The 7,433-nt window shown below is 40.1% G+C and overlaps 1 protein-coding gene across 1 annotated transcript in view; it reads right to left on the bottom strand.

Moving 5' to 3' along the window:
* Hs3st4 (heparan sulfate-glucosamine 3-sulfotransferase 4) overlaps positions 1–7,433 on the bottom strand; it is a 404,876-nt gene that overhangs the window by 109,911 nt on the left and 287,532 nt on the right. The window lies entirely within an intron of this gene.

Below are 7,433 nucleotides of genomic sequence, written 5' to 3'. Positions count from 1 at the left end.
AAAAAAAAAAAAAGAAAATACAGCTCTAAAATATATGGATTTTAAATAAAACAAAGCTCAAGGTATGTGTGGCTTACAATGCTACTCAGCCGGAACTTACTAGGTTATAGTATAGGAAAGCAAATTTGAAACAATACAATCTCAAACAAGGGTTATTTACACACACACACACACACACACACCAATTGTATTTTCACCTAACAAGGAAAGAATAGTATTTAATTTTATGTTAAAATAAGAATATGAAGCCAGGCAGTGGTGGCACATGCCTTTGTTCCCAGCACTCCAGAAGCAGAGGCAGGAGGATTTCTGAGTTCAAGGCCAGCCTGGTCTACATAGTGAGCTCCAGGATAGCCAGGACTACACAGAGAAACCCTGTCTTGAAAAAACAACATAAAAAAAACATAAAAAAATAAAAATAAAAAATAAGAATCTGAATGTGAGAGAGAGGTTTGTGGAGAGGAGTGGGGTGGACAGGGCTGTGAAGAAGATGGGATGAGAGTGGTTGGTATGTATTAGGTGCCTGTGTAAAACTGTGTAAAACCACACTTAATTAAGAAATAATGAAAGAGAATGAAAAGGCACTCTCCAGGGTCAGAGTTATCTAAGAACTCAAACAGCTCTGTTAGGCAGTCAAGAAATGCCCGATTCTCAAATGCAGACTCTGATGGCTAATCGTCACATGCTTTATTCTGAATTGCTGTCTGATTTGTTCTCTAGGACTGTACAAGGGAAACCCGTGCAGAAGGCTATTCCCACGTACACTGCTCACTCCCATGTAAGTAATTGGGAAATGTGGGTAAAATGGATCATTCAGAAGAAATAGAAGCAAAACTGATAACACCAGTCTTAAAATCTAAACATTTATTAGAAAAAAATGGGAAATTTTCAAAACCTTGCAAATAAAATATACTCCCAGCAAGTTTCAGAATCTAATTCTACAAAAGCAAAACAGGATCACACCCGCTCATTAAACATATTGATGATGCACACACTCATGATACACACATATAACGCATGTGCTTTTGATCCATTACCTACCTACTACAGAATATTTGGGGGTTGGTTGGTTGTTTGTCCATTCATTTCTTGGGACAGGGTGTCTATATGTAACCTTGGCTGTCCTGGAACTCTCTTTATACTCCAGGTTAACCTTGAAACCACAGAGGTCTGCCTGCCCCTGCCTCTCAAGTGCTGGGATTAAAGGTGCATGCCACTATGCCTGGCACTACACCACACATCTGGTTTTTGGACCCCTGGACAAGGGACTGAGGTGCCTATTTCACATATCAAAGCAGACTTGACATCCAGGTTCTCTCAGCATCCCTCAGTCATCCCGCAGTCTTTATCTGGCTGACCCTGCCCCATCTCTGAACTTTCCAGGCTGGGGATTGGGCTGCCCTTTCCCTAGAAGCTCTTGCCTATATGATCCAGACATTTTACATTTTACATTTTACTTCTCTCTCTTCTCTCTTCTTCTCTCTTCTCTTCTCTTCTCTCTTCTCTTCTCTCTCTATCTGTAGCTCAAGCTCTCTCTTTTCTCTCTTACCCCTCTCCTCTCTCTCCATTCCCATAGCAACTTCCCTGGCCTTCCTCCTTGAGGCCAGGTAACTCGCCTGCTGGAGTGTAGCTTCCCAATAAACCTGAATTTGATCTAATCTAACCTTGCTTGAATTGGCTCATTTCACTGGCGGAGGCATAATTCATCACTAAAGAGCATATTAATAGTGTAGTGCAATTTTACAGAATTTGAGAATTTTTCTCAAAGTTCTGAATGTGGGTTCAGCAAATAGGAAAACAAAGTCTCGTTCATGGAATCCCTGTAAACATCGAGAGAAAAATACTCATTAGAATAATCACCATTTGGCCTCAATCTTGGAGGGTGAATGGGTGGTCAGGTACAAGAGTGAAAAGATGCTCATAGTTTGGAGACGAACTGATTCTAAAATACAGGAATATGACACCTCCTCTCTAGCTGGGAAGGGACTCATGCCTCTGCTAACGGTTGCTCTGCAATGCAGGATTACGGAGAAATTGACATTTAGCAAACACCTGAAGCTGACCTTGGCTATACTAGCAGACCATTTATAATGAAGAACACAAACGTCCTCTACAATGCGGTGGCCAATGCATATGTATATACATATATACATAAACATGCTTAGCTTAATAGAAATACTCACTTTCAAAAGGAGAGAAAAGATCTCGGGAGGAGGGCGTGGTTAATGAGCCACTAAGGGAGTCTGCTGTCCGCTCCGCCCTCATTCTCAGGGAGCAACCAGCCATTCCTTTTGAGGGAGCATCTGAATCCTCTTAGCCTAGTGACTCAGAATCAGTCAGAGCCATGAGCAGTGGCCAAGACCCAGGGAGTCTGTCACTGTCTGTCGTCCTCCTGTGACAAAGTATCTTTACTGTGCTTAAGTCAGAAGTTGAGGTGGGGCTACTCAGGAAAGTATGCACTTTTCACTGTAGTTGTCAAGGGCAGAAGCACTGGGTCAGGAGAGTAGAGACTACTACAGCCATAAAGCCAGTGAGAAAAAGGCCATAGGGATGAAGACAGGCAGGTGCCCTGTGTTATCAAATGACAAATGCAGTCTAAGGCAGTGGTTTGCAACCTTTCTGATGCTGCAGCTCTTTAATACAGCAGTGCCTCACGCTGTGCTGATCTCAACCATAATTTTGTGTTGCTATTTCATAACTGTAAGTTTGCTACTGTTATGGATTGTAATGTAACTATCTGATCTGCAGGATATTTGATATGCGACCCCTATGAACAGATTGCTCAACCTCCAAATGGGTCTTGACCCACAGGTTGAAAAGTGCTGCTCTCAAGGTCCCTGAGTTCAGACTGAGCCTTTCTATTGTGGCGATCTGCACAATGCTCACTTGAATTCAGTTTCTGTGAATTTTCCATCTAACAGTTTCTAGCTCATCAATCTTGAAAACATGCTATGTGAGAAATTACTTTAAAGAATTCTTAATTTTGAAATTAAAGTGATGCATGGATATAATGAATACTTACGGTGTCATATCGTTTTATTGAACACAAAGGAAAAGCAAAGTGACCTGTGTTACTCCTATCACTATGCATTTTCTAGAAGCTTTGAATTATGAGGCAGGGGCTGGGGAGATGGCTCACTGGGTAAAGGGCTTGCTGGCATGTATGAAGATCTGAGCTCAGATTCCCAGTGCTTATGTTAAAAGGTTAGGCCTGAGAGCCTGTGACCCTAATGGCAATGACAATGGAGAGAATGGAGGACCCTTGGGGCTATCTGGCCACCCAGACTAACCAACCAGCAAATTCTATGCTCAGTAAGAGATCTTGTCTCAAAAGTAAGGTATTTGTAGCAACTGAAGAAGACACCAAAATCATCCTCTGGACTCCAAATGCACATCTCTACTAGTACACACATGTACACACACAAATGTAAGTATATGAAGATACCCACCCAACCTAATGAATATAAAAGTAAGAAATTTTCTTTTTAAAATTATTTGTCCTGCAGTTTTAGTTTATGTGCATAGGTGTTTTGTCTGCATGCCTGTGTGCTATGTGTGTGTAGGGTGTTCTGAGACCAAAAGAGGATAACAAATTCCCCAGGACTAGAGTTATAGATGGTTGTGAGCTGCTGTGTGGGTCCTGAAAACTAAATCTTAGTTCTGTAGAAGAGCAGACAGTGCTTTTAACCAAATGCTCAGCCCTGAAAACACACATACAAGCAAAATTATACAGACTGAACAGACTGTATTTGTCATATATATAAATATGTATATATATATATATTGTTTATAACAAATACAATTAATAAAAAGGCCATGAATTTGAAAAGGTATTGAAATGGATAAAAAGGAAACAATGTAATTATTTTATAATCTCAAAAATAACCAAAGAAAAAAATTGAAAAATTTGAGATTAATGCAGAAGTAGAAATAAATTCATTGGTGACATGATTGCAAACTAGAAAGCTGAGAAACTCTAGTCCCAAACCACTGTATTTTTACTGAATACAGTAAAGGATATAAGGCAAACAAAAATCAAGTCTCTAACTCACTCAGCTTACAGGGTAGATTTGAAAAGGAACTAGTATATGCATAAGCATGTAAAAGCTAAAGACATTTTATAACTATATTTCAATCCATAGCATGCTGGCCTATTGTAAAAGGAAACTGAATCTCATTTTATCAGTAAGCGGGAAGGTATCTGTATGTAGGTACAAGAGGACAGATACATTAAAATTTTATTAACTCGAAGCTATAATAACTCAAGGGCATTTCAATTTACAATGTCACCTCTTCATTAATTCCAATTACATTTTAATTCTAATGTGGATGAATTAATCTTCCCTCCATCACATGACCAAAACTATGAGGAATAAAGGATAAGTTATTATCCTTCATTAGTTATTAAATCATACTATGAGCTTACCATAAGCAAAACAGTGTGGTATTGGTAAAAATGCATAACAAGATTAAGTAAATTTAAAATCAACACAAATTGTATAACTCATAACTTGGACATGGAATAAAGCCAGCAATGACTAAATCAGAGTATTAATAATGGTGCTACCATAGCTGCCTAATGTCTGTTATAAGGATAAAAATGGAATCCAGCATCTCATACTATATATCCATGATAAGCTTGATTAAAAACCTAAACAATGTTCTTTAGAGATGGCAAAATGGTTAAGAGCACTTGCTGCTCTTCCAGAGAACCTAGCTTCAACTTCCAGGAATGCTATGGTGTCTCATAACTGTCCATAACTTCAGTTCCAGGGAATCCAACATTTTCTTATTATCTCCATGGGCACCAAGCACACCCAGGGTCACAGACAAACATACAGGGAAAAACATCCAAACATATAAAATAAAATAAATTAAAAATTGAAACCTAAGTATAAAATAAAATAAATCCAGGCAAAATGTGCACACACATAAAATAATAAATCTAAAAATATTTAAAAACCTAAATGTTAAAGAAAACAAGATAGGTAAATATCAAGCTCCAAGTTAAAACGATATGCATTTCTTTAGCTACTTAGAGCACACAAAATAATCAGGCTATACAGAATCCTCCCTGAGCTCTCTAATATGTGCCCTCTTACCTCAACCATCAGAAAGGAGAGAGATGCAAAACAGCCACACAAATGGAAGGAATGCCCTAGACTCTAGAGTGATGCTGGGTGGGTGTTGTCACCTCTAATTCCTGCAGAGACCAGAACACTCACAGTCAGGTGCTGGTTTGATCCTTTCTGTCTTTACCTCTCTTTGCTATTTCTCCAACAAGGAATAAAGGTCCTGCTTCATTATTATATTGATCATCTCCTTTTCTATCTTATCTATAAATACTACCAGTTTGTTATTTTCATTTGTTTTTTGTTTTATTTTTTGTTTTTGTTTTTATTTTTTAACAAATCAACAGAAACAAACATGCTTCTCAGTAAAGTGACATGGAGTTGCCATTCCCATAGCCAGGTCTGCCAAAGTCTGAGGAAAATGGAGGACAAACCACCAGAGAAAGGTGAATGAGAACTCTCATGTATGCACTTACTGTGTGCAAGTTTCTTAGAGGCATGCATGTAGATGCCTTGGTGGGGAAGACATTGCACAAACACAAGGACTAGAATTCCAATCTCAGTTGTCCAGGCCAACGCTAGGTGAGCATGCTGGCCCACTGGCAAAACCAGTACTTAGGAGGCTGAGTCAGGGGATCCTTGGAGCCAGTTCTAGTTTCAAGTGAGAAACCTTCCCTCAATTATAAGGTAGTAGGTGAGCAAGGAAGACATCTGGGATTAGCTTCTGGGCTCCTCATGCATTGGCACATGTGCACATATGCACCCAGTGGCATATGTGTCTATTTGTATTACTCCTTCAGAAGTGGAAGACTAAGGCTCACCAAGGGTAAAGAGCTTGCTCAAGGTCTGTGGTAGGAGCATTTCAGTGAAGGGTCCTCATGCTCTTAATCCTGATCAGTATTTTTTATTAATTTTTTATTAGATATTTCCTTCATTTACATTTCAAATGCTATCTCAAAAGTCCCCTATACCCTCCCCCCAGCCTGCTCTCCTACCCACCCACTCCCACTTCTTGGCCCTGGTATTCCCCTGTACTGGGGCATATAAGGCTTGTAATACCAAGGGGCCTCTCTTCCTAATAATGGTCGACTAGGCCATCTTCTGCTACATATGCAGCTAGAGACATGAGCTCTGGGGGTTCATATTGTTGTTCCACCTATAGGGTTGCAGACCCCTTCAGCTCCTTGGGTAATTTCTCTAGCTCCTTCATTTGGAGCCCTGTGTTCCATCCAATAGGTGACTGCGAGCATCCACTTCTGTATTTGCCAGGCACTGCATAGCCTCACAAGAGACAGCTATTTCAGGGTCCTTTCAGCAAAATCTTGCTGGCATAGGCAATAGTGTCTGGGTTTGGTGGATGATTATGGAATGGATCCCCGGGTGGGGCAGTCTCTGGATGGTCCATCCTTTCATCTCAGCACCAAACTTTGTCTCTGTAACTCCATCCATGGGTATTTTGTTCCCTATTCTAAGGAGGAATGAAGTATCACACTTTGGTCTTCCTTCTTCTTGATGTTCTTGTGTTTTGCAAATTCTATCTTGGGTATTCTAAGTTTTTGGGCTAATATCCACTTATCAGTGAGTGCATATCAAGTGACTTCTTTTGTCATTGGGTTACCTCACTCAGGATTACCTTATTTGTCCTTATTACCAGTTGGAACATCTTCTGGGTATATGCCCAGGAGAGGTATTGCCGGATCTCCTGGTAGTACTATGTCTAATTTTCTGAGGAGCCACCAGACTGATTTCCTGATCATTCTAATTCAAGTCAGGGAATCAACCTCACACACATTCAGTCCTTGTACATCCAGGGGCTGAACTACACCATTCGCTCTGTTTTACACTCTGCTCATGATGACAGGCATGGGAGATTGCTCAAGCTTATCACAGACAACTCCACACTTTTACTGAAACTTCAGGGGTGGGGAGTGGAGACATCATTTCATTTGGAAAATGAATAGTCAGCTATAGCTCTAGGAATTCTATGGAAAGAGCCAACCTGAGAGGAGCTCAGTAGCTTAAAAATAATCAAAAACTAGGGCAAAAAACAGCTATGAGTGTGTGAGCAAAGTCTCTGGACTCAGCCATAGTGGTCTTTGGATTTTGCAGGTACACAGAGTAAAATTTACCGTATGGATTTAAATCACTACAATTTGACTTCTGTTTCATGCATAGACGTATCTTGTTTGACTAAAACACAGAGCTAAAATTCAATATAGCAAAGATGTGAAACAAAGATGTGAACTCCCATGCTCATGATCTTCCCAGGAAGCCATGGTTTCTAAAAAGAAGAAGGAGAAGGAGGAGGAGGAGGAGGAAGAAAGAGAGAGAGAGAGAGAGAGAGAGAGAGAGAGAGAGAGA

Source organism: Mus caroli, chromosome 7 (genome assembly GCF_900094665.2).
Source record: "Mus caroli chromosome 7, CAROLI_EIJ_v1.1, whole genome shotgun sequence".
NCBI classification, from domain to species: domain Eukaryota; kingdom Metazoa; phylum Chordata; class Mammalia; order Rodentia; family Muridae; genus Mus; species Mus caroli.
This window is presented reverse-complemented; position numbering and strand designations above follow the sequence as displayed.